Source organism: Argentina silus (assembly GCF_951799395.1).
Source record: "Argentina silus genome assembly, chromosome: X".
NCBI lineage: Eukaryota > Metazoa > Chordata > Actinopteri > Argentiniformes > Argentinidae > Argentina > Argentina silus.
The window spans coordinates 25,444,951-25,464,950 of record NC_139653.1 but is presented as its reverse complement, the minus strand read 5'-3'; the positions used below and the strand labels follow the sequence as shown (position 1 = coordinate 25,464,950).

At 43.9% G+C, this 20,000-nt stretch overlaps 1 protein-coding gene across 3 annotated transcripts in view; it reads left to right on the top strand.

The window, feature by feature from the left end:
• The window catches only part of gria4a (glutamate receptor, ionotropic, AMPA 4a), a gene marked incomplete at both ends in the record, with an annotated part of 73,332 nt that overhangs the window by 9,383 nt on the left and 43,949 nt on the right, over nt 1-20,000 (top strand). The window lies entirely within an intron of this gene.

The following is a 20,000-nucleotide window of genomic DNA, read 5'->3' as shown; positions in this document are numbered from 1 at the left end:
TAACATAAAATCTTGTGGCCATATCAAAACGAATTGCTTGGTATATTTTCAACAGCTAGACAGATTATGAGCTTGTCATAAATAGTAATGAAAAAGGATTTGCACAGAATCTGAATAAATGACACTACATGTATCCAATAGGGCAATGACTAAACGTCAGAACAAAAATAAATCCAAACAAAATAACGATGTACCCATTGATAACCCATTGACGTTACTGCAGTTTATCTACAGTGCCCTCAATAAGTATTGGAAAGAGGAAGCATTTTGTCTTCTTTTAGCTCTATACTCCAAAAGTTTGTATTTTAAATCAAACAATTGCGATGAGGTTAAAGTACAGATCATCACCTTTAATTTAATGTTTTCTTTTTTCAGATTGGTTTCACCATAGAAATTACAACCCTTTTGATACATAGTCCTCGTCGTAGTACCAGTAGTATTGGAAAATTGGCTTGACAGGTACAGCAGTTGTGTTCTGTCACATCATTTGTGCAGGCATAAGAGAGCTGTCAATGTCTAGTATTGATTCTAGGCTTTGCATTTGCTTTTGGAGTCTGCTATTGGTGTCTGTCAGCATGAAGACCAAAGCGGTGTCAATGAAAGTCAAGGAAGCCATTGTTAGGCTGGAAAAAACGATCAGAAACATAGCCGAAACCGAAACCTTCGGCATGCCAAAAATCAACATAATTAAAAAGAAGTGAGCTCAGCAATCGCAAACTGGCTGGTTGGCCAAGGAAGAATTCTACAGTGGATGACAGAAGAATGCTCACCATAATTAAGAAGAAACGCAAAACAACTGTCCCACAGATCAGGAACACTCCAGAATGTAGGCGTGAATGTGCCAGAGACTACCATCTGCAGAAGAAATCACCAGTCGAACTACAGAGGCTTCACTGCAAGGTGCAATCCTTGAAATCCTCAAAAAGATGTTTCTGGTTCCAGTTGACTAAAAAGTACCTAAAAAGCCTGCAGAGGTCTGGAAAAAGTTTCTTGTGGACAGATACGATGAATATTATCATGTACCACCTCATCTGTGAAACATGGTGGAAAGGGGTGTTATGCTTTGGAAATGTATAGCTGCCACTAGAACCGGCTAACTTGTCTTAATTGATGTTACTGCTGATGGCAGAAGCAGAATGTATTCTGAAGTGTACAGAAACATATTGTCTGCTCGAGTGAAAGCAAATGCCTCTAAATTCATTCATAGCACATCATACAGTGAGACAATGACCCAAAACATACTGCCATAGCAACTAGGGAGTTTTTCTGGGCCAAGAAGTAGAAGGTTCTTGACTGGCCAAGTCAATCTCCAGAATTAAATCCAATTGAACATGCATTTAATTTGCTGAACAGGGAACGTAAGGCAAAATATCTCAAAACAAACAACAACTGAAGATGGCTGCAGGCCTGACAGAGCATCACAAGAGTATTTACTCAGCGTCTGGTGGGGTCAATGGGTCAAAAACTTCAGGTAGTTATTGCAGGCAGTGGATTGTTGAGCATGAGTGCTTTATTTGGACATTATATGTTTTTTTATTTTTATATGAATACTTTTGGAGCTCTGAAATAGGGGAGTATGTTTAAAAAATATTTGAGTCTAAATGGTGAGACCAACGTGAAAGAAAAAAACATTAATCATTGAAAGCTGAGAATTAAATTAAAGCTGAGAATCTCTACTTTGATTGTAAATCCAAAACTATTGGAGTATAGAGCCCTTTCAAATACTGATGGAGGGCACTGTATATATGCTTTAGCCTTGGTTAAAGAAAAGTCGACTTCTTCTGCACCACACTTATTCATCATGACCCTCTCTCCAACATGCTAAATCATCGCCAAAATACTAAGTTGTGATCAGCTGCATACACTCACCGGCCACTTTATTAGGTACACCTGTTCAACTGCTTGTGAACGCAAATATCTAATCAGCCAATCACATGGCAGCAACTCAATGCATTTAGGCATGTAGACATGGTCAAGACGACCTGCTGTGTAAACTGAGCATCAGAATGGGGAAGAAAGGTGATTTAAGTGACTTTGAACGTGGCATGGTTGTTGGTGCCAGACAGGCTGGTCTGAGTATTTCAGAATGCTGATCTACTGGGATTTTCATGCACAACCATCTCTAGGGTTTACAGAGAATGGTCCAAAAAAGAGAAAATATCCAGTGAGCGGCAGTTCTCTGGGCAAAAATGCCTTGTTGATGCTAGAGGTCAGAGGAGAATGGCCAGACTGGTTTGAAATGATAGAAAGGCAACAGTAACTCAAATAACCACTCGTTACAACCAAGGTATGCAGAAGACCATCTCTGAACACACAACACATCGAACCTTGAAGCAGATGGGCTACAGCAGCAGAAGACCACACCGGGTGCCACTCCTGTCAGCTAAGAACAGGAAACTGAGGCTACAATTTGCAAGAGCTCACCAAAATTGGACAATAGAAGATTGAAAAAACTGCCTGGTCTGATGAGTCTCGATTTCTGCTGCGACATTCAGATGGTAGGGTCAGAATTTGGCCTAAACAACATGAAAGCATGGATCCATCCTGCCTTGTATCAACGGTTCAGGCTGGTGGTGGTGGTGTAATGGTGTGGGGGATACTTGGCACACTTTGGGCCCCTTAGTACCAATTGAGCATCGTTTAAACGCCACAGCCTACCTGAGTATTGTTGCTGGCCATGTCCATCCCTTTATGACCACAGTGTACCCATCTTCTGATGGCTACTTCCAGCAGGATAACGCGCTATGTCACAAAGCTCACATCATCTCTAATTGGTTTCTTGAACATGACAATGACTTCACTGTACTCCAATGGCCTTCACAGTCATCAGATCTCAATCCAATAGAGCACCTTTGGGATGTGGTGGAACGGGAGATTCGCATCATGGATGTGCAGCCGACAAATCTGCAGCAACTGCGTGATGCTATCATGTCAATATGGACCAAAATCTCTGAGGAATGTTGTCAGCACCTTGTTGAATCTATGCCACAAAGAATTAAGACAGTTCTGAAGGCAAAAGGGGGTCCAACCCGGTACTAGTAAGGTGTACCTAATAAAGTGGCCGGTGAGTGTATATCTAGCCATACAGGACTATATGTCCAGCACACAGACTTCTCTCTTTCTCTTTCTTTCTCTTTCTGAATTTGTAACATTTATAATAATAACATTGTTATTTTAGACCTGAATTGTATAGCCATTTCATAAAAAGTAACACGTCAGGTTGAGTGATGATGTCTCCTGTGTTACTTTTCTTACTTTTCAACAGGGATCTGAGTTGCCCAGTTCTGATAGAAAATAATTAATCGATTGATAACTAGTTCCCTTAAATGAAAACAGGGTACTGTATCCATTGAAGTCTTAAATTCACTTCTCAACATTTTCAGCCTTGTAGTGTCTTAAATCTTATATTAATTTTTTAAATGGTATAAATGTAGCGTAGGTGATTAGAAATTACACTCTAATTATAAGACATTACAAGGCTATAAGTCTGCGACTTCTAAGCCCAGATGTAACCCTTGTATCATGAGGATGTCCTCTTGGTATAACGGTTTAGTTAATCTCGGAACCCAGCAGAGTCTGATTTAGTAAGACTACAGTTTACTGTACGTCTGTGGCATCTGTTCGATATATGTGTCATTTCTTCCGCAGCAACACAATAGATTTGCAATGAGATGAAATGAAGAGATCTGAAGGTCGATGTCTTTTGGAGAGGGTATTTACTCGATGTTACAAAACAATGACAAAAATGACAAATGACAAAAAAGCATGTCAAAATTAATCACAGATACTTCTAACAAATACCAAGGTTGTCAAACTTTAAGGCATACCAAGCACTTACCAAGCATTCGTCATTCCAGTATTGATGACTTTCAGTCTACACTGTTGTTCTACTGTGTATGCGTAAAATCACTTTCCATAAAATGTGTTTTTCAGTCCACTGATCTATCAAGTCGTCTCTGAAGGACACTTGATAGGTGACAAGGTAATGTTGAAGTTCCAGGAGTGATGTCAGTTGGAATTGGTGCAGCTCACAGCTCACCCTGATTTGGACAACTCCACCTGAAAGGACAGATAAAAAGGAATAGCAGTAACTACGTTCTTTTTAAGGTGTTGTTATTATTGCTCATATAAAAATAATACATTTCCCTATCTGAGGTAGACCAGGATGGATGCAATGTGACATCAAATTAATGATTCCCCATTAACACCATCTTCACCCGGAGTAGGCCCCCATAGCCTATTGCTCATGGTTCTGTAGCTCCATGGCTTGATCCACCCCAGTATGATCAACAAGTTTACAGTGACTGGCGTGTATCCATTTTGATTTCCCCTGTACTTTAACTGCTGTGTTGGTTATCAACAAAACCTGATAGATAACTTTCTGTGGTTTGTGTATCATAGCCCATTGACCTGGTACGATAGTATGTCCCCCTCAGGAGGCTCGGTCATGTGGTATTATTGTGTGTTGCTCTAATACTCTCCTGATGCATTTTGGCGGGTCTCGATTCATTCGTTCCACCTGCCTAGATGATTGAGGGTGATAGGGACAGTGGAGTGACCACTTTACTTCCAGCATCCTACTGACTTCTTTGCAGACTCTTCCAGTAACATGAGAGCCTTGGTCAGAGTCTATTTGTTCTGGTAAACCCCAACGTGGAATGATTTCTTTGACTAGCACTTTGGCTGTATGTAAAGCAGTTCTCTTTTTGGTAGAGAAGCTTCCACCCATCGAAAAAATTTGTCAGTGACCACCAACACATCTTGATACCCCCATACTTCGGGAGTAGTCCACCTGGAGGTGTCAAAAAGGTCCTGAGGATGCTGGAGTCATGCGCTGTTACACCGTGACTCTTCCTTGGTTGTTATTTTTCTGACACATAGGGCACTGAGATACAACTCTTTCTGCCTCTTTCCTGAAAGCATCTGTGTCCAGTTTGGCTCCCGATTCCATCCAGGACCATATTTCCCACTTCTCTGCATCTGTTGGATGTGTTTCAGGGTATCGATGGTGTACACTGCCTGCAGGGCTGGAGTTGCAGTTCGTTTTGCTGCCGCCTTTGCAGCTCGATCAGCTAGGTTGTTGCCTTTGCTCTCTTCCATGTCAGCTTTTGTGTGAGCTTTAGTCTTGATTATTGACACTTGCTCAGGTTTATGCAGGGCCACCAGTAGAAGTCTCCATTCTTGACTGGTGCTCCTAATGCATTAAGGAATCCTTGATTCCTCAAATTTTTTCCAAAGTCATGAGTCACAACGAAGGCATATCTTGAATCTGTGTAGATGTTTGCGGTTTTCCCTTGTGCTAGATTGCATACTTCAGTGAGGGCCCGCAGTTTCGCTTGCTGTGCCGAGGTCCCAAGGGGCTACTTTGCTGTCAGTGGTGACAGCGATCCAGCCTTCCACACTGTCTTCCAGCATGAAGGACCCATCGGTAAACAGTATACCAGATTTTGTGTCTTACAAAGTCTGTTTTTGTCTGAATTTGTCGAATTATCCATGAGACCTTTTTGCCTATGATGTTCATTTTGATCAGGATATCATGTCCTAGAATGGGATGCTTCCCAATCCATAATTTTTTGGTCCAACTCCCATCTCCACTGGCTTGGTTTCGTGGAGCTCCAGTTTTCCCCCTCCTACTCCATGCGCTCCCTGTGTTTTCCTGTGTAGGAGATGTTGATTGCTTTAAGGCTGCTGCTTGGGATAATTGTTATTTCAGCTCCAGTGTCTACCAGGAAGTAAATCGTTCTTCCCCAGACATCCAGTGAAGCATATATCCCATCAGTTCTCACGTGAACGGCAGCCTGAAGAGAGCATCTAGTCAACAGCACTCCACAGCTGCCATCATAGCCCTCTGTCGCTCCAGGGACAGCTGGGAGAATTGAACAATTGGTTGAAGCATGGAGTTTGAGTTGGTTGATTGGTTTTGAGAGTAGTTTGGATTGTCAGGGATGTTGTTTTTTCCCCTCTGGGATTCCTGCCATTTTCTTTTCTTGCAGCCCTCCTTCCAATGTCCAGGTCTTTTGCAGTAGCGACACTCTACTTCCCATCTGGGTGCTCGATTTTGGTTCTTCAAGATGGCTCTGACCTTTGTGGAACTTCCTGTTCCCAGGTCATGATCCAGTTGTGAAAGTCTTGCCACGAGTTCACCATAATGTGGATTTCTCCATTCTGTGCTTACGGTGACCACATTCTTTCGGAGTCCCTCTCTCACTGCTTGCATCAGTTGGTAGTTTAGGACTCCTCCATTGATGGTCCTGTCAATGTTGTCTGAAGTTATGGCAGGCATGCCTCTGTGTCTGAGCCACGTCTGATGGAAGCATTCTTCGAAGTCCGCAAAGTTCTCACCGGGCTTCTGGAGGCACTAGTTTTGGTTTTGGTCTTTGTTGCAACAACATCATCATCAGAGGAAGAGAATGAATCTGAGCTGTAAACTCCAAAGCCTGGCACTGCAGCTGCCATTTGCTTGAGTCCTCTCATAAGGTAGAGGGTTGGTGGGGGAGGGGCTGGCTCCTCCTCTGTTCATCTCCCCTCTTCCGTTTGTCTCTCTTTAGTTTTCTCCCTCCATTTCCAGGTTTGAGCGCATTCTGTCTCGAGCTTCACCTTGAGCACTTCAGCCCTCTGCTCTGCTTCAGGCCTGGCTCATTCATGCTCCGCTGTTCTTGCAAAATGACTCCTACCACTACCAATGACCATCTGTGTTTTTCTTCTCCAGCTTTCATAAGCTGAATTTTGCCTCATGCTTTTTGAATAGTGTCTACTGGCCATAAACCTTTATCATACATTTTTACATTGTATTTTCTAATTATCTTGCTTCTAGTCTTATCTAATTGTAGGTGTTTTCCGACGTCTAGAACCAAATCATCAAGTATGTTTGTTACTGATACGTATATCAGGAACGGCTCTGCCTCCTTTTTCAGTCATGGGCTTATCAATGCTATTTTCTTTAGGTGGCATTTTTTGTTTTAGTTTTATAGCAGAAAGGGAGAGTCTGGGAATCTGGCGGGGTGCCAGCTCATCTGTCTCCACACAGTAGTTTCTGGCACAACTCGTGCACAGTTAGGACAATCACTCCTAGTCCAGTCTGGTTCTGGTTCTAGTGAGGGTATCTCTGGGCAATCAGGGTCATGGCACCAAGTTGTTATATATATATATATATGTGTGTAATTTCTTCCGCAGCAACACAATCGTTTTAAGGTTTGCAATGAGATGAAATAAAGAGATCTGAAGGTTGACGTCTTTTGGGGAGGGTACTTTATTCAGTGTTACAAAGAAATTATGTTTCTGGCTAGCAGGTTATCTGTCTCTCTCTCTGAGTCTCATCCCCCAGAGAAACTATATAGACTTGCAATGGAATTTGACCTTGGAGGCCACAAGTCCTAGTCCCTCTACTCCCTTTCCCTAGCACCTGGTGTTATTTAGTCTCTGTGTTGTGTTTTAAATTGATAGGTTGCTACTATGCAAAAGGTGAGGGGCACATAGAATACTTGGACAATTCTAACACATCCAAGAGGTCCCCAGTTCAAACCCTGCAGTTTACAATGGGGTGGATCTCCCCATGGGTGTGAGTTCAAAGGTAGGTTAATGTGACACAGGTGACTTGACGCTCTTGTTATCAGGCAGCTCTGCCTGTGACTTCTAAGCCCAGATGTATCCCTTGTACCACAAGGACGTCCTCTTGGTATAGCGGTTTATGTCTGTGGCATCCATACAAGAAGTCCCTGGTTGAAACCCAGCTGTTTACATAAAAACATATAAGGATGAATCTTACTAAATTCTGTTAATTCCAAGACAGCACACAAAAAACGGTTTGTTGAACATTTCTGGTAATTTTTCGCTGTGATATTAGTATTAATATTTATTTGGTAACTTGATACATTTTGATGTATCTTTGCCCATCTCTGGATATAGTTAATTTTGTTCACTACAGTACGTTTGTATAAGAGTGGGGTATTTTGCTAACCAACATGTCTTCACAAGCTTCTTTTATTGTGGTGCAATCACTTTATTAGCGTATTGACAGGTGTAGGTTTGTTTATTTGAATGGATGTGTTAGTTTGAGTGTGTGTATTTATTGGAGCGGGTGTTTTGGAAAGTGCTGGTAGAATTGTGCTTACAACTACAGATCGATGGCCTGATCAAGTTATTTAATATCAGCAGTCACACACACACACACACACTCAAAAGTTCACACCACACACACACACACTCAAAAGTTCACACCACACACACACTCCATTCTACTATCTACAGAGATTCATAATGTATGATATGAGTGTGGGGAAAATAGTGCACACTATGATATGTACAGTATGTGTGTGTGTGTGTGTGTGTGTGTGTGTGTGTGTGTGTGTGTGTGTGTGTGTGTGTGTGTGTGTGTGTGTGTGTGTGTGTGTGTGTGCGTGCGTGCGCACGTGTGTGTGTGTGTGCTTGCGCACGTGTGTGTGTGTGTGTGTGTGTGTGTGTGAGAGAAGAGGACAATAGTCAGCTCTCATCATTGTAAGGCAGTGGGTGAGAGAGGAGAGGATAGATTTAGGTCAGCAATGTGTTCGGTGTCAAGTCTGGGAGAGGAGAGAGGAAAGAAGTAGGTGTGTGAGAGGGAAAACAATTTAGAGAGTGAGAGAGAAAGAGAGGGAGGGAGGAATAGTTGTGTTTCTGTACATGTGCACATGCTTGTGCATACACAAATGTGTGTGTATGCGTGCGTGCGTGCGTGCGTGCGTGCGTGCGTGCGTGCGTGCGTCTTGGATTATTTGTTGTTATCTGTGTATAAACAGCTTTGACCTGAGAGAGGGTGAGACTGATTGAGTCATCAGACAATCAGACAGAAGCACTGAGAGCCACATGTGTAGATGTATATATAAATAGGCATGTGCATTCATGTGTGTAAGCCCTGTGTTGCGATTGACACACATGTGTCATGCTTCTGGCTGTTGGCCTGATTCAGTCCTCTTATTCCAGATTCAGAGTCTGAATAGATTAAATCTGTAGGATTGTAGCCAAGGCAGGGTTGTATTCATTTGAGAGATTTTTCTTTTTTTTCCCTATTTTTTTCCCCCTTTTTTCTTCCTCTTTTTTTCCCCCTTTTTTTCCCCCTTTTTTTTTATTATTATTATTATTTTATTTATTTTTTACTGTAAACCACAATAAGCACCCATATTGGAAAAGTTATGTACAAGTATCTTCAATAGGGGAACTATTGTATGTTAAAATTGCTTTGAAATATTGTGGTCATTTTAGTAACATCTCTGTAAGGGTTTTAAATGCAATGATAAATGTGGGTCTGGTCTTGTTGACCATGACCGTATGTGATCACAGCCTATCTTGAGCCTATCTACCTTCTGTGCTCATTTGGAGTATTGTTACATTCAGATCATGTGAGGTTTGACCGTGTGTAGCTAGTTTAGCCGTGGCCATTTGAGGTAGAGTCTCAGGGGTAATGGAGTTTATAACGTAGGTTTGGGAGGAGAGTTACAAACAACAATATGACACACTCAGGCAACGTCCCCACACACCTGCACCTGCTGAATTTATCAGCCCCACCCAGTATATAAAAAGCACAACCTCACTATCATTGTCTTATTTTGTGTGGGGGATTATGCACAACCTCGGTCCACGCCGAGGGATAGCCCCATCAGATGGGAAAGTCTCACACAACCGCGATCCACGCTGGAGGTTGGCCCTCCCATAGTAGCATCAAAGCCAAAGCACATATCATACTTCTCACACACCCACGCATAGGCATCTCTAGAAAGTAACCGAACTAGTGAATTGTTGAGTGTGGTTAAATTCATGTGTGATTCCATTGAGGTCTCAGGAGGGTTAGAGAGTGACCGTTTGAGGTGTCTCAGGGGAGAGAGGTTGTGGTAGGATTTAGTTACAGGAGAGATGGTCAAGGGTGGGTTGTAAGAGTGGTTGTAATGTATGTGGTGTATTATGGTGTATTCAAGATACAGCTTGCTTTTTGTCATACAGTGCATGAGAACGGACGTTGTGTTCTTGGCGCCAATCGGAGGTTGCAGTCAGAGGGCTGGTTAGAAAGGGCGGGGGGTTTGACTAGTGGAGAGCAGGAAAGGAGGTAGAGGGGTGGGGGTGATGCAAGGGGAGGGGAGGGGAGGGTTGATTAACTGGGGGCACAGCGTGATGGCACAGTGTCTGTGGCATGGCAGAGTTTAGGGAGAGGCAGGAGAGAGGGGGGAGGAGGGGGAGAGTCAGGTGAGATGTGGGTCTGGCTGGGTCAGACTCTACTGTCCCCGTTTATCTGTAGTTAAACTCAATCACTGTGGACTCAGTCATCTGGAAGGATAGTCTCTACACACACACACCAACACCCACACACACATACACACACACACAGAGGGGGAGCTCTGTTCTGCTTATCTCTTTGGTCCCTTTGGTCCCTCTCTAAAGTCACTATCCTTCCAAGGTATCGACAAAAAGGGGGACCACCCACAGCCTCTGGCCATGTTTTTGTCTAAGACAGAATTGAAGGTAGTGGCTATATCGTGTTCTTGTTGCTAGGCTACCAGATACAGTGTGTTAAATGGTAAGCTACCTAGTAACGATTAGCGACTAGGCACTTCTACTGTATACTAGTAACAGAGTAGCTTTCTAGCATCAGGGGGCAAAATACATTAAGTATGTATTTTATGTTCATAGTATGTTTTTTCATACTAGTATAGTGTCTATTTATTTCATAAATTGTGGAAATAGTGGAAGAAATACTAATTTTCACTTTAAAACTCCCTAGTTGCTATGGCAGTATGTCAGCAGTTATCATCAATGAAGAGAAGTGAGCCAGTTCCAGTGGAAGCCATACATGCCCAATCATATTTCACAGATGAGGTGGTATGCTGTGGATATTGGGCACTTCCTTTTTTTCCTCACGCTTAACTCTTGCCATCACTCTAGTACTTGCTAATATTTGTCTCATCTGTCCACAAGACATTTTTCTAGAACTCTGCAGGCTCTTTTAGGTACTTTTTAGCAAACCGTAACCTGGCTATCCTGTTTTTGTGGCTAACTAGTTGTTTGCACCTTGCAGTGTAGCCAGTGTAGTATTGCTGGTGAAGTCTTCTGTGGATGGTAGTCTCTGACACATGATTACAGGTTAGATAGGTAGATCGATAGGTATTTGTGTACATATTGGTTTCACCAGTCAGAAATTACTTTTTATGCATAGTCCCCTTATTTTAGGGTACCCAAAAGTGATCGGATAATTGGCTTGACAGGTGTTTCTGGTTTGTCAGGTGTGTAACGTCACATCATTTGTGCAGTCGTAAGAGAGCTCTCAATGTCTAGTATTGATTCTAGGCTTTGTGTTTGCCATTGGAGTCTGCTATTGGTGTCTGTCAACATGAAGACAAAAGAGATGTCAATGAAGGTCTAGAAATTGAAAACAGCCTGGTAGGCCAAGGAAGACTTCTACAGTGGATGAAGAAGAATGCTCACCATGATTAAGGAAAATGTGAATCCACACACAGAGCTTGTATATAGCTTTTAAAAAAAAAAAAGAAGAGCCTTTTATCTGATCAGTACTCGGTATTGGACGATACTGGAAGCTCAGTACTCGGAACTGGTATCGGCAATGAAAAAGTATCGGTGCATCCATAATATTAACCTCATACACCCACCTCATCTCTCACTACCCCACACAGAGAGAGAATGGGATATATGAGGAGGAAGAGAAGTGTTTCTATTGAGCTTGCATCAGAGGTCGGAGCATAAACATCACCTGTTTAGAGAGAGACAGAGAGAGCGATAGCAAGAGACGAGAGAGATTTTCAGGTGGTGTGAGTATTTCACTTCCCCCTCCCCCTCTCTCCCTCTCTCTCTCTCCCTGTCTGTATGTGATGAATGGCTATGGTGTTTGCTGTGTGTGTGCATGCGTGAGAGTGTGTGTGCATGCATGTGTTTGTGTGTGTGTGCGTGTGTGGGTGGGTACGACCAGTGTGTGTGATTAATTGCTCTAGCATTGGCTGGCTGTGCTGGGCAGACCCATAGGGGTTTAGCTGCAGTTAGTAGTATTTAAAGATGACTGGAGAACAAAGGATCACTGTCAGACACACACACACACGCACACACACAAACATTCACTGTCACAGGATAGTGTGGTGAAGTGGTCTGAAGTAGGCACTAGGAGTCACATACAGTGCCCTGCATAAGTAATGGGACAGTGAAGCATTTTTTCTTCATTTGGCTCTACACTCTATATTTGAAATAAAACATTTGTTATAAAGTAGATATTCTCAGCTTTTATTAGAGTGTGTTTGCGTACATTTTTTTTTTTTTTTTTTTGAAAGACTGTTTATTTGCCATGCAATCAATTCACATCAATTGTTGGAATGGGTCTTTTTGCACACACCCCAGCCCGTTTGCAATTCCTAAGGTTTTGTCTTGTGTGTGTGTGTGTGTGTGTGTGTGTGTGTGTGTGTGTGTGTGTGTGTGTGTGTGTGTGTGTGTGTGTGTGTGTGTGTGTGTGTGTACTGTATATGGTACTGGAGCATTCTGGGCAGGTGGAGCCTTGTTTTCCTGTATATAGAGGTGATATCAGGCAGGTGGATATGGGTGTTGTATCTGAGGTGAGACATAAGTATGTTTATGAGGCTATAGTTGGACTACATACAGAATACGCCTACAGAGGCATGCAAATATGAGTCTACTGGTACAGTGTGCAAGTCTCTGATTGGGTGTACACACTGCTGGTGAATGCAAGTTGGTGACATCTGGAGACATGATCAATGTGAGGAATCCTCCTCATCCTGCTGCTTCCCCTTCTGGCCATTGGCCACCAGAGACTGTTTATTATTTTCCTTACCCATTGTTTAGTTAATTGACCTGACCTGTGACTTATTATTTTGTCCTGTTTATAAGCCTGGTTTTCGTTTTGTTCTATGGATGTGTTTCCGTGTGACTATTTAAGTGAAGTTATGTTTGATTTTGGCAACTCTGAGTCCTGTCTCCTCTCTGCACTTGGGTCCAACTTAAACTACCTGTTACAGCACGACTAAACCAAACATGGACACAGCAGAAATGGACCATGTATGTGCCACACTGGCAGATATAGAACAACTACATACCTCTCTGGCTATTCAAGAAGCCATGGTCGGTAGGCATGAACAACTTCTCTTCTGGGGAGAACCGGACTCTCTCAGCCTGAACGTCGAATGAGAGAGTGATGTTGCTCTTCCTGTCCTGAGCTGTCGGGAAGGCCAGTCTCACCCAGGAGGGGGAGACCTGTGGCGAGTCCTATCATTACAGCAGCTATCATCTCTCCTGATCTGCTGGTTCTGGTGTCATGTTGCCAGCCTCTCTCTCCTGGGAGTAGCTGGGTATTCGTAGACTTCAGAGCGGCTGGCAACTTTATGGATATTGGCTTGGCCAAACGACTCAAGATTCCCCTGGCTTGTCTTGATCCTCTTGTAACCATAACTGCTCTTGGAGGTAGACCTCTGGGTTCCGGACAGGTTTGCCACCTCACCATCCCCCTCTGTTTATTTGGGGGCAGCCAACACCAAGAGACCATCCAGCTCCACCTCATCCACTCTCCCGAGTTTCCGGTGAATCTTGGCCACCCGTGGCTGGTCTGTCACAACCCCCACATTGATTGGCCCCTCAGCACTGTTATAGGGTGGGGCCCCGCCTGTCATGCTACCTGTCTCTTCCCTAGACCCTCTTCTTAGCTCCTCCAGGCTCCACACCGTCATGAGTTGTCCCGAATTCTCCTCAAAAGTGCTGGCCTTGGAGAGGTCTTCGGTGAGAGGTGCCGTAGACCTGATTCTTGGTCCCTGTTCCCCCGGGGGTGGTGTCTTCTTCTCTGCTGGTTTCATCCTTCCTTCCACGTCTCCTGCTGTCCCCCAGACCAGCTTCCAGCCCATGCCCCAGACTGGCATCCAGACCACTACGAGGCTGCCACTGCCTCCGCACATCAATAGGGCCAGCCTGCCTACACAGTATGGGCCCGAGGAGCGGTCTTGGATTCCAGCCCGGGACGTCCTGAATCTGGTCCTGGTCCGGGAGTTTTGTCGTCTCCACCCTGGGCGTCCTGTGCCATCAGGTGCCGTTCCTAGAGGAGGGGGTTCTGTGAGGAATCCTCCTCATCCTGCTGCTTCCACTTCTGGCCACCATTGTCAGAGAGAGAGAGAAACTTTACCAGACACACACAGAATGGTTGCATTTCAAAACTACTCTGCCACACACACACACACACACACACACACACACACACACACACACACACACACACACACACACACACACACACACACACACACACACACCACACAAACCCAGCTGTGGATGAATTTAAGGAGTCATTTACAGTCTTTTCTCTCCTCCTCCTTTCTTTCTTTCTTTTATTTTTTTCTGGGCAGCATCACAGAAACAGGTGTAGGCTCTGGAAGATGTCTCTCCCTCTTCCACTGTCACCACTCCTCATGTTTCTGGACCCCTCTCTTCCTCTCTTCTTCTCTTCTTCTCTGCTCTCTCACTTGTTCATGGTGTGGAAGGCCCCCCCCTATTTTCTACTCTGCTTGAGTCTGCTACATAAGAGAGGGAGAGACAGGCAGGGAGAAAGAGATGAATGAATGGACTCATTCACTGTTTACTCACTAACACAGTCAACTCCCATCTAGTGCTCCTTAGCACTTTGTCTCATTATTGCCTATAGGGTTAGAGACTCCATAAACACACATGCATGCACTTATCCACACACACGCACACACGCACACACACATACACACACACGCATACATACACACACGCACGCACGCACGCACGCACGCACACACCGTATCAAATTACTGATAATACTAATCATAAACCAATCACAGTCTTGTTTATAAACTCTCAAACAAGGACCTGTAATCATCCTAAGATCTATCTTGTTATTAAATGACAAAATATAAAATCTATGCCGTGACTGCCAGAGTGTATTGATCCCTTAGCAAGGCGGTCATTTAAAACACTGCGGTAATGAGAGCTGATATGATGTTGTCAAACACTGGAGCTGCTGCATAGATCTACACTATAAGTGACAGTTTAGTGAGTGAGAGTTTTATGTATGTATGTATGTATGTATGTATGTATGTATGTATTTCAGGGGAGGCTGGTAGAGGTAGAAATCGAGGATGAAATGATGAATGGTATCAAACACACCATTTCATTCCATGCATTACAATGAGCCCATCTTCCAATTTCTACCTCCACCAGCCTCCCCTGGAATGTATTTATGTACTGTATGTATGTATGTTTGTAGGATGGATGGATGGATGGATGGATGGATGGATGGATGGATGGTTATAATTCCATACATGTTGCTTATGAGGGCTGATATCATGGCTATCAAAGAAGCTTAGTGCAGAATATCTCTCACTATAAAAATAGTGTAATTTTTACAGGGAGCTATGGTACAGCACCATTCAGAGTGGTGTATTATTCTGCAGTACAGAGGAATCACTAGCAGGTCTGTGAGCATCTGTTGTCCCCATCCTTTAAAATGAACCAAGAAGTCCCTTTGGACTCATATCCTCCTGCAGTTGTACTGTGGATGGAGAGAGAGGCAGGGAGGGGGGGGGGGAGTGAGAGAGAATGATACCAAAAAGTGGAAGTCTCAGTTGGCCCATTCCCCCTGGTTTTAGTGTGGTGATGATGCACCAAACCATTCCTCCTCTCCTCTTGTTAATGTTATATGAAAGGATCTTAGCAGACATTTTATTATGAGGCCTCTCTCTGGCACCCTAGCCTCTGGAAATCGCAGCCTGGCAGAGAGAGAGAGAGAGAGAGAGGTTGGGAGAGAGATGGAGGGAGGGAGGTTGAGAGAAGGGGGGGAGAAAGAGAGGGAAAGAGAGAGGGAGAGAGAAAGACAAATTGGAATGCATTTGAAAATTGGACAGAGAATTAAAATTGGCACAATACCTAATCAGAGTAAAACACCCCAAACAAAGGCAAACCTGAACCAAATAGATGATCAGAGCCTGGCTATTGAAAACGGACACATCAAAAAACATGGCTGGCCAGTAAAAACAGGCCACTGTGTCTCCAGCTCTTGCTGAACTCAAGTGCTAAGGGGGCTGGGAGAGATGGGAAGTGTTCGATTGGGAATTGTGATATTCCCTGAGGGTTTTGGTCCATGCTAGAGTGCTATGCTTGAGTGAGATTATGCAGGAAATGTATGTAAACTGGCAGCCAATTAGAACTCCTCACAGTGAATGGAAGCAAATGAAACGATTAGAACTCCCATGTCCAATCACTTCCTGTTCCTATTTTGTGACATAATAATTCCTAATTTGTATTTATCTGAGTCAAGGGCCCTGTCTTTGTTTAATTGGTACAAGTAGAACTGTTTTTCCCTCTGTGTTTACCTGACTGGCATATCACAGATAATAGAATTATTTTTATTCTGTGGAAAAATTGTAATGACTGTTATACACAGGCAGAGCACTCAAATGCACGACTCGGAGACAAAAACTTAAATCCAATAGAATAGTCTTTCAAAAAGGTTTGGTACACAGGTAGGCAGTCAGTGGGTAGGCAGATAATCCAGGAAGGGGGTAGGCAAAGCAGGGTTTGGTACACAGGTAGGCAGTACAAAAAGGCAGGCAGATAATCCGATAAGAGGTAGGCAAAAAGGCAACGTCAGAAACACACTCGGAGATTAAAAACCAGGAATACTTATCACTAGGAAATGCTGAGACATATGACACAAAGGTACAAAGACGAACTGGCACAGAGACAGGGGAACACACAGACTAAATACACAGAGAAGGATGATGAGGAACAGGTGAAGCCAATCAGGGCAGGTTAGACAATCACACAGGCGGGAAACACACAAGAGCAGGTGGTGTCTGAAATGAGGTCAGGAAAAACTAAACAGGAAACAAAAATAAACAGGTAACAATAAATGAATAATATGAAACAAAGACAAACATAAACTAAGAAACAGGACGAGACATTACAGTACCCCTGGCACCTGACATCCCAGGCAGGTCAGGATGGGCCCAGTGGAACTCCCAGATGAGGTCAGGGTCCACGATGTTCCTGGTGGGAACCCAAGACCTCTCCTCAGGCCCATACCCCTGCCAGTCCACCAGGTACAGACGACCTTGACGATAAACTGCCAGGAGCCGCTTAACCGTATATACCGGTCCTCCATCAATGACCCAGGGGGGTGGGGGGGGCCTGGACACAGGAACCAGCGGACTCTCCTTCGTCGGCTTGATGGAACAAGGAAGGTAGGGTACCCTCAGGGCATCTGGGATCTGGGGATCTCTCGGCAGGAGAGAGTTTCCGGGAGAGGAAGGGGCAGGGATGAAGCTTGTTGTCCTCTGGAGACCGTTGGGAGAGGACAGCTCTGACACGCATGTCCAAGGCACCCACCTCCACAACAAACTGCTGACAGGAATCCGAAAGAGTGAGGACAGGTGTCAAGGTGAAGCTCTCCCTCAGTCACCGGAAAGCCTGGTCTGCCTGGGGAGACCACTAGAACTTGACCGAAGAAGAGGTGAGGACATGCAGTGGGGCGGCAACAGTGCTAAAGTTCCTGATGAATCGTCTATAAAAATTAACAAAGCCCAAAAAACGCTGTACTAACTTCGACTGGTTGGTGTGGGCCACTCAGCAACCGCACTAACCTTGGCAGGATCCATTTAAATGTTATCCTCCGAGATGATGAATCCAAGGAAAGTGGTGGATGCATGGAACTCACACTTCTCTGCTTTCACAAAGAGTTGGTTTTAGAGGAGGCGCTGGAGAACCTGGTGAACGTGCCGGATATGAGTGTCCTCATCCGGGGAGAAGATGAGGATATCATCTAGGTAAATGAAGACAAACTGGTTCAACATGTCTCGGAGAACGTCATTCACTAGAGCCTGAAACACAGCTGGAGCATTAGTGAGTCCAAAAGGCATAACCAGGTATTCATAGTGGCCACTAGGAGTATTGAAGGCCATCTTCCATTCATCCCCCTTCCTTATCCTAACTAAATGATAGGCATTTCGGAGATTGAGCTTAGTGAAGATCTTAGCCCCTTGTAAAAGTTCAAAAGCAGACATGATTAGAGGGAGGGGATACCTGTTCTTTATTATAATATCATTCAGGTCTTGATAGTTGATGCAGGGGCGAAGCATCTTATCCTTCTTGTCAACGAAGAAGAAGCCAGCCCCAGCAGGAGAATGGGTGAATGATACCAGCAGCAAGGGAGGAGTCAATGTATTCCCTCATAGCGTCCCTCTCAGGGGCCGATAAGCAATAGAGGCGTCCTCTAGGAGGAGAAGTTCCTGGGAGCAAGTCTATAGCGCAGTTGTAGGACCGATGAGGAGGCAGAGAGGCAGCACGGGTCTTATTGAATACCTCCTTGAGGTCAATTACGAACCATATCTAAAATAGTGTCCTAACTGACACTCTGTTTGCATATAAACATGCTGTTACTGCCAGAGGTGTTCTAGGGTAGTAGACTCACCCATTTTCACCTTTCTGTCTCTGGTGGCTGCCTCTTCGAATCGTTCATGCATGCAGAAACTCAACAGCTAATGTCTGAGTATATTCACCAATACTTAATAGTCAACTGATAGCTGGATCATACTATGAGGTTAAAGTAGTGATTCTCATCTTTTATTTCATGGTACATATTGGTTTTACCATATAGAAATGACAACACTTTTTATACATAACCCCCCTATTTCAGGGCACCATAAGTAATGGGACAGATTCATATAATGTCCAAATTAAGCACTAATGTTTATTATTATTTTACTCACAGAATACCTGCTTGAGGGTCGTACTACCTTTTCAACTGAGCCACACACAAAACCAAATGGTCTTACATTTGGCCGTTGTTTTGGTCAAGTGTTATTCTCAGCTGACAAAGAAGGGTTCAGTCCCATTTTCGGAATAAATTGTTTCCCTTGAAATAGAGGACATGAGAAAGACGCCAGTGTTACAATAATTTCAATCAATTAATTAATAATCGATTACCATTCATATAAGAATCATATAAGAGTCACAATAAAATACCAGTAACAAACAAACTTGCAAGGAGAGAGCAACAACATACCCTAGGTGATACCCTAGCAACATACCCTAGGTGATACCCTAGCAACATACCCTAGGTGAATAGAACAGTTGTTTACGGGAAGCTCCTGCTCCCAAAACTCTCTCACCAACAACTTGAACATATCCTTCTTATATGCTCATCTCTCCTCGACCGCCACAGTTGTTTAGATTTCCCCATATCTATGTGCTCAAAGCATGGCTTCAACGCACAAGGCTCTAATTTGTTATGGGTCACACAGACAACATCAGATGTACCTGAGTATTCCCAGGGTTAGGGTTAGGGTTAAGGACAAAATGTGATATACGTTGAACCATCTGTTACATACATTTTTTAGACATGGTTGGTCAAACAAACCATGTTAAGTACTGGTATGACTGAGAATTCAATGAGGGTTCATGAAGGAGAGGACTCCAGACCAATTCCTGAGACCCTGATTCTTTTTCGTTAAGGAATTCAATTCAGAAATTCATGTAAAGTTGAAAAATACGTTATTTGCAATGTTTCATCAGCTTTGTTGTCAACAAAGTATTTCTCTCTCTCTCTCTCTTTCTCTCTCTCTCTCTCTCTCGCACACACACACACACACACACACACACACACACACACACACACAGACACACACACACACACACATACACCACACACACACCGCTATTTGTTGGTTTAAGTGTGAAGTGTGGACGTGAAGTGTGGCCGACACACTGAAGCATCCTCTCGTTAAAATGCCTTGACATGTTTCATAAGATACCCCTGTGTGACTACAATAATGAGCACCCCCCCTCTCTCTCACTCTCTCTCTCTCTCTCTCTCTCTCTCTCTCTCTCTCTCTCTCTCTCTCTCTCTCTCTCTCTCTCTCTTTCTCTTCCTCTTCCTCTTCCTCTCTTTCTCTTCCTCTTCCTCTTCCTCTCTCTCTATCTCTCTCTCTCTCTTTCTGTTCATTTGCAACATTCATATC